This window comes from Tamandua tetradactyla, chromosome 5 (genome assembly GCF_023851605.1).
Source record: "Tamandua tetradactyla isolate mTamTet1 chromosome 5, mTamTet1.pri, whole genome shotgun sequence".
Classification (NCBI taxonomy): domain Eukaryota; kingdom Metazoa; phylum Chordata; class Mammalia; order Pilosa; family Myrmecophagidae; genus Tamandua; species Tamandua tetradactyla.
In genome coordinates this window covers 66,036,924-66,045,399 of record NC_135331.1, presented here as the reverse complement: position 1 = coordinate 66,045,399, position 8,476 = coordinate 66,036,924, and positions in this window count along the sequence as shown.

The following is an 8,476-nucleotide window of genomic DNA, read 5'->3' as shown; positions in this document are numbered from 1 at the left end:
AGTCATTCCCAGACTTGATTCTCAGAAACTGTGTGAGCTCATTCATGCTTGTTGGTTTAAGTTGCTAAGTTTTGGAGTAATTTGTTACATGGTGATCGATAACTAATACATCTAACAACAATAGAATGGGTCAATTGTGAAATATTCATTAAGTGCAATGTTGTACAGAAATAAGAATGAACTAATATTAGATATTCACTAATATCTAGTGAAAGAAACTAGTAATTAAATATAGTATATATGTCCTGATGATGTTTATGTAAAGTTCAAAGGCAGCAAAAACTAATCTAGCAATAGAAATCAGGGCAGTGGTTACCTCTGCCTGAGGCCTAAGGAGTTTTTAGTCCTGTTAATAATGTTCCTTGATCTGGGTGCTGATTACATGAATATGCTCATTTTGAACTGCATATGTTGCATATATATCATCCATTCATTTCTCTATACGTATGTTGTAATTAAATAAATAGTGTATTTAGGTTAAAAGGGAATGTATCATATACATTTTTGCACGACCATCTCTGATCAACATACTGAGCAACTGTTTGATGATAGTTTTTTAAAAGCACAGATTCACTTTACATATTGTCATCTCTTATACTGATCCTTGATAAAAATCAAGCACAAAGAGTAAATCACAGAAGGGTCAACCATGAAGACAATTCTATAAGGAATTAAACTAATGAGATCCCAGTATATGGTTTTCTAATGAGCAAATTTAATTCTGAGATCAGCTCAGCAATGTTTCTCTAAGTTTCATATGCATAAGAAATACCTGTGGGATTTGCCTAAAATGGAAATACATTGCCTCTATTTCCAAGCAGTCTGAGGAAGGACAAAGAATTTGTCATTTTAATAGATATTCCAATGCCCACACTTTGTAAAATACTGGAATAAAATTACCAAGGAATTTTTAAGCAGGTTAGGGTATGTCCTCGTATCTCTGAATCTTAAATATAAATTATCGTTTAACTGCACATGGTATTTGAGGGAAGTTTAATGTCTCTCGACCCGGAGGTAAACAGTAAATAAGGTCTGAATATACACGCTCATTTTAACTGTCTTTGGAGAATAAAACTGATAAGAACTAGAAAGAATAACCTCTACCTAATGGATTCTAAAATATAGTTTCTGTTGTAAGCAGAGTGGTCATAGCTATACAAGACATGCACCTGTTGTACAATTACTCTAATTACTCTAGAGTAATGTTGTACAGTTACTCTAATGAGAACATCCACCCCCAACACATAAATACTTAAATTGCAGTCCAAACAGCCAACTTTGAATCTTCAATTAACCACAAACAAATGAAAAGAAACAAACAAAAACTGCAGATCACCTTGATTTCTCAAAAGTGAATCGGTTCCTGCGGTATGTTCCTCACTACATTTCATAAATCTTCACTTGGCTGTGGAAATAACTGTGACATGGAAAAACATGATTCTGAATCGGAGGGAAGAATAAGCAAGAGCTCTCAAAGGACTAGTATCCAAATAACGTGTTTCCATGCAAATACACTCATAACAAAAATAAAGCAAGGCAATGGGAATCCTGAGGACATAAGATATGTAGGCAGAATTATTTGTAAACTCTGTTATTCTGAAACTGCCGGAGAGGCATCAGCACTTTCCAAAGGTCCTCTGTGATCACTGTTCTAAGTACTGCTGGAAATAGCACGCAGCAGTAATAAACCAGGGACAGCTACCAGAGGTAAGCATGCATTTACTTTACCATATGGGATTCGTTTTACCTCTGTAGTCTCCCCTTCATAATATGAGCCCCCCAAGTGAGGTCTGTGTCCAGATTTAGAAAGAAAGGGGAGAAGGAAGGGAGAGATGGAGGGAAGGAGAAAGGAAGGAAAAGATTCATTTGCAGAACATACTATTTTAAAAATCAAGACTCCTAAATAGGGAAACTATATCTGTATTAACCCAAATGAGGTAGAAATGTACTAACCACTTCAAAACAACAATCTGAAGCTATCTAGTTATTTTTCTCAAATACGAATGGATAATTTCACAGGGGGTCAGAGGAAACCCAAAACCTTATATCTCACTTTGGATCTACAGCACTCACCATGTGTGGGGAATTGGTGTGACCAAGCTGAGCTGAGGAAGTCCCAGCAATACCATCCCTCACTACCTGGAAAAGCAGTTGTGGTAGATGGATTGTAAAAATAGCCTAGGGCGGGCCGCGGTGGCTCAGCGGGCAAAGTGCTTGCCTGCTATGCCGGAGGACCTCGGTTCGATTCCCGGCCCCAGCCCATGTAACAAAAACGGAGAAACAGAATACAATAAAACAAGAAAATGTTTAAAAATGTTTCCCTTTCTTCCTTCCTTCCTTCCTTCTATCCTTCCTTCCTTCTCTCTGTCTTTCCTTTAAAAAAAAAAAAAAAAAAAAAAAAATAGCCTAAATCCTCCGCCCAGCACTGCACCCCTTCCCTGTGCCGTTTGCTGTGACTTGTCAGTTCTTCTCTTCGAAGGTGGAGTTTGCTTCCCCACTCCTGGAACCTTGGCTGGTCTCAGGACTGGCTTCGACCAATAGATGGCAGCTGAAGTAATGGGGTGCCAGGTCCCAGACAAGACTTTTAATGGCCACAGCTGAGCTGCTGGCTGACCACAGACACATGAAGGAGTCCAGCTGAGCCTGGCCTAGATCAGCAGAATTGCCCAAACTACCCACTGACTCTTGAGAAATCAAAGTAGTCATTGTTTTATGTCATTATTATATAGCGATAGCTATGCAATCTTGCCTGACATTGTGGTGAATTATGTTACCTCTCTAAGTAAACTCTTTTTTTTCCTAGATTGTAGCCATTATTACCATTTTTGCTATCTAATGAGAGGTGCTACTTTTTAGTACCCATGCATTTACCACATTAATGGCTTTAGAAATCCAACTTCTGGCATAGCACTCTATCTAAATGGGAGGTCTAACCATGGAGACACTAATTCCTTGTGCTTGATCCTCTGCCCATAAAAAACAGTAGTTCAAAGGAGCAGAGGCCGTTACAAGAAAGTGGAGGGAGGATTAAAAATGATCCAGGCATGGAATGACTGGGGACCCTAATGAAAAGTGGGTTGTGATCACGAATAGGCAAGCCTCTAGTAATCTTTTCATCCTCAGTTGGCACTTTGAACTGAAATCAGGTTCGAAAGCTCAAGATGAAATGCATCCAGAAAAGTGACTAGTATTTAAATCACATGGACAGGTACCAACTGTGAATATTGGTAGTAGGATGCTCTGTAAGTGAGCACAGACAAACATCTAATATTCTTTTTTCCTAAAATCTGAAATCTAATTGCTGTGCAGACCGTTCTAGGCAAAGAAATTGCAAAATGACCTGGTGTTCAATACATTGCATAGTTGAATTCAGATGATGAGAGAAGCTGTATAATGCTAAACATAGGCTCTCTAAAAACATGGGTACTCATGACATTTTGAAAAAACTCTACAACTTGGAAGAGATCGTAAAATATCATCAAGCCCAAATATAAACATTTCTATCCCTCGATTCCCACAGATGGACTGTTTTGGCCTGGGGGTAGCTCCTGCATGAAACTTTTTCACAGGACAGAGGCAATGGTTAGGGTGGGGTGGGGGAGGTGACACAGCTACCACAGCTTTTAGCATGTGATTCCATGGTCTCCTCCCCAAATACCAGCATCGCTAGTGCAAAGAACTGCAAAATGTAAATGAGAGTGAATTTCACACTTGAGGCAACAGGCAGCTTTACATTTGGATGTGACATTCAGAGCCATGTAAAAATACTACTTTGCATACAGATTATCAAATGCTTTGCCTTGGAAACTAATTTGTGTTCTCAATGCCAGGACCAAGGGTAAAACAGGCATGCTGACTGGCAGAGTCTTTAATTCAATTTCCAAAATTCCAAGAAGGAACTATAATTTCTCCTAAAGCAATTTTTACAAATAAATGAAATTAGTACACTTCAGGGGATGGGTTTTCAACCGCCTACAATGGGAGAAATATACCTTACAAAAGACAGAAAACTATTTTTTGCCCTGAATTGATAGTGAAGATGATTATGGGGAATTTGCACTTTCATGCTAAAGAACACAGCAAAATTCATTGGATTATCTCTTTTTTTTTTAACTTGAAGTTTTTGGAAAACCATATCTGGATGTTTAAAAAATTAATAATCGTAATAGCTACTCTTTGATTGAGGATCTACCATGTGAAGGCTTGTGCGGCTGTTTTTATATAGTAAGCCTGACTGTCACAACTATCAATCAGTGTAGGTGTTATTGCTTTCCCCGTTTGAAAGACGAGAACAATGAAAGGAAAATGATACATAATTCATCAGAGGTCATAATTGAAATCCATCAACGATTTAAATACATAGATTTCATTCAAACAATTTTATTGGTGTTTTTTTACTATCTTCCATATTCATCATTATGCATTTTTAGCTGCTTTTATAAACAAATCAGAGTCAGAATTACTGAAGAATCAAAGGACTCATTGAACCTTTTCTTCTCTTCCCCATATTTCTTTTCTACTAGCTCAGAATCCTCACAATTCCCCTAGTCTATATTTTCATATACAGTTCCTATTTATCTACTTATTCCCAAACTCCGGCTCAAATAAATTAAATTTCATGGTTACATCCCTTGAAAACAACATATGTATTTTAGACCAGCACATATTTAGACCATATATATTTTAGCCATGGCCAAAACCACCTACCTGAATTCCCCCTGCCCCCTGCCATCTTAGATCCCCTGGATTATCACAATTCATTTAGCACTTTTACTGGACAAGGCTTCTGAACTTCATTTTTTACTTAGTTTATGTTCTCTCTCTTCTGCTCTTGGCCACCCCTATAATTCTCTGTGGTTTTGCATCACCTCTTTCCATTTGGATCACACTTCTCCCTGGGCTCACATTTGACCCATTACTCTCTTCCCTTTAGTACAGGCCCTGGCTGTGATGTCACTCATGCCCATGGATTCAACCAACTATACAACCTACATGTATCAATATCAGCCAACCTGAGCAATGACCAACTCAGTTTAGTCTAGATGCCCTCTGATTGGTCCTCCAATCATCACACTAAGCTCACAGGTTGAGGAGTTACCTGTCTTAGTTTGAGGCCACCCATCTGTACCAAGTTTCTTTACCAGCATGCATATCGTCATCACCTCCTCATTTAATTGTCATCAAAGATGTCAGTTAGTGTTTAGATAAATGTGTTTTAACAAATAATTTGGGTTTGGCAAGGAGGGCAGAGAATCTTGAGCTATGTCCTTTTTTAAAAGCAGATGCATTTTAATTCACATAACTGAAAATCGCTCCAACTCTTCGACCTCAAAGCTGACATGTAGTTAATCTTGAATGAGCGATTAATATTCTTTGCAAAGTTTTAAAAGGCCTTCCTAGGCACTAACACAATTATGGAAATTTGAGATATTAGCTAGGATCAGGTGAGTGGGATATTTTACTATCTTGTCAGGTGAAGGTACACTCGAATACTAAGTGGGTGGGGATATACTGCTTTGCAATGGGTTGCCTTTGCAAACATTTGCACAGCACTCTTAAAATTCATCACCTAGTAGTCAAGCTTTCCAAATATTTTCACCAGAACTGTCTTGTCCTTCACTTTCAAAAATCTTTAATAAAATACAAAAATGTATACAAAAATCCAAGATAGTGCAATATTGAGACTGTACATTAGCTACCATAAACAGCACGTAATTCAAATTTGATAGCAATAATCATTTGAGACTAAATAGTACCGGAATTGGCTTCTTTGCCATTTCAGCAGTACCGCAATATTGAAATGGGTACCATCTTTCCCCTTAGATAATTTCCCAAGCTTGAGCAAGATAATAAATGTGAAAAATTCTTTGTAAAGCTTCAAGTATTAAATATATTTTTATCATGATATTGATTGGTAAAGGCTTAAATCAGACCACATCGTTTAAATTATAGACATTCCCTATGGCAATGCAAACTTCTATGTATACTGTTTGTGTGGTCATGTTAACGCAATTATTCTGAATTCTTTTACATTCTAATTAAAATTCAGCAACATACAGTTGAGAGATCCGATGGCTATATTTCAGATTTGAACATATAATAAAACATAATTCACTTGTAATAACTAAGAGCCATTATCCTTGTGGGAATATATAGGCAATTTCAATGATACTATCAGAGCTTCTTCCTCAAGATTGGGAAAGCTTTGGGTTGAGCTTTCATTAATGATGTGGGGTCTCACACAAAGGTAGACGTGCAGGAAGCCTGTTCTGTGCCGCTGTGCTGAAGGAAGGGACATTAAGTGGTCTGCAGACTTCCTTCCCTTCCTTCTTCATATTCAGACAATTGATTAATGATGGCACAAACCACAGCCAGTGAGCTCGACAGTATCTTAAAATAGCAAAAGAGTTTTTTCTCCCCAGTTTCTCAGGCCTGTCATTTTTATTATAGAAAAAAGCAAATACAGACATCTCAGCCCTTGTACCACTATTGTCTCTGAATTCACCAGGCAGTTATTTATTCCACCTTGGGAAAACTATTATGATCAATCAGGCATTTAAAATGTAACCACTTCAAGCTGTTTGAAAATTGATTAAACACACATATTTCATCTGATTTTTCTCATCATATTGTATCTCCTTCTGGGCCAGGGGCCCAGGAGATAGAAATTATTCCTAATGTAGTCACAGATGCTTTCCTTCAATATGTTCCTAGAAAGTGGACTTCATTAGAAAGTTACAGATACAGCTATAGATTACCGGGTTTCACCTAATACAAAATGCTACACGCTGTAAACTATTCCCTAATTTCAAAGATGTTAAAATGATGAAAAAATTGAGACTTGTAATACATAATATAAATACGTGTGTATGTATGAGAGAGAGAAGATAAATTTTCGACATTAGGAGACAACTTTCAAAGAGGTAAAAATTTACTGCTAGAAATGTCTATCAGCACAGTTATTATAATACATTCTTTGTAAGTTTACTACTTGCTTTTCTTTGGACATTACTACCATTCATGGGTTCTGAATCTTCTCTGTCATGATTACATCGCATCTGACTTTCTAGACTCAGAGGGATTGGGACTAAATGACATTCATTATTTGGCAAATGTAGGTTGATGAGCAGATGGGATGGAGAGGTGCAGGGGATTTTCAGGATTCTGTTGACAATGGAAAAAAAAGGGGATTCTCTACTTTGGTTCTTTCACCGTCAAACTTTCTGAAAGCGTTGTCTGCAGGTGCTATTTTCATTTCCTCACTTTCCATTCATTCTTTAATGCCGACCTTCATTCTACACACTTTCTAGTCTCTATGTCTTTTTCCTTTTTTTAACATACCAAGTCCTAAATCATATATCCTTCTCTTACCTTCCATTTTCTCTTCTTTTCTTTCTTTAAGCAACGTGGAAGACAGTGAATTACCTCTTCTTCCTGAAGCTCACCCTTCTCTGGAATTATATCTGTGAGTTCTCCTAATTCCTTTCGCATCTTTCTGAACCAGGAGTCACAAGCACAGGTCCGCTCGTACCAGGACACCTCACTGGAGTGAGCAGGCCAAATCTCAGCCACAGGGAAAATGGCATGATGACAACCGACGGGAAAGTGCCTGACCCACCGAAACAGGTCAGGGCTAACCAAATGCAGTCAGTTGTTCTTGCACAGTGTTCTCCATCTTCTGATTCTTTTAAGCACAGCAAAAAAAAAAATATCAAGACTTTCATTAAGAAATCTTCTCATTTTAAAATGTTCAATTTCATATTTGAACAGGAGTTTACCTACCATTCAAAACATATCTGCAAGTCTAATTTAGGTCTGAGGCTGCCAGTTGGTAAGCTCTGTTCTAAAGAAACATTGATCTCCTTCACTGGTTTCCCTTTCCCTTTATCTCCCTAAATGTAGAGAATTCACCAAGTTTAGTTCCTAGTCCTTTTGGCTTTCCCCTTTAGAATCTTCTCCTGAGTCATCGCATCCATCTCAAAGGATTCAACTATCAGCACTATGTTGACGGTTCTCACATTTACACTCCCAGTTGTGATCTTTCTTTAGAGCTCTTAGGAGCTGATTTTCTAATAAATTATTGTGCATGGATGCTCTGCTTAGCATTTCCCAATATACATCCCAAATAATTTTTCTTGAAACTCTCTCCTTTTCCTGATTTTCATTTTTGGTTCATAGTATTATCTTCTTCTGTTTCTTGTATGGCTTGAAACTTGTCATCTTTAACATGTTTAACAATTTCACTAAAATCTGTGAAATTATACATATATTGAGAGCTAGCTAGCAGTACACAGTGCTTAAGATCAGCCATTAGATTCAAACCACTTGGGTTCTAATTGTAACTCTCTCACTTACTAACCATGTGACCTTGGGCAAATTACTTGACCTTTCTGTGCCTCATTTTCTCTGCCTGGAAATGGAGACAATAATAGTATCTACCTCACAGGGTTATCCCAAAGCTTAAACAAGTATTCAC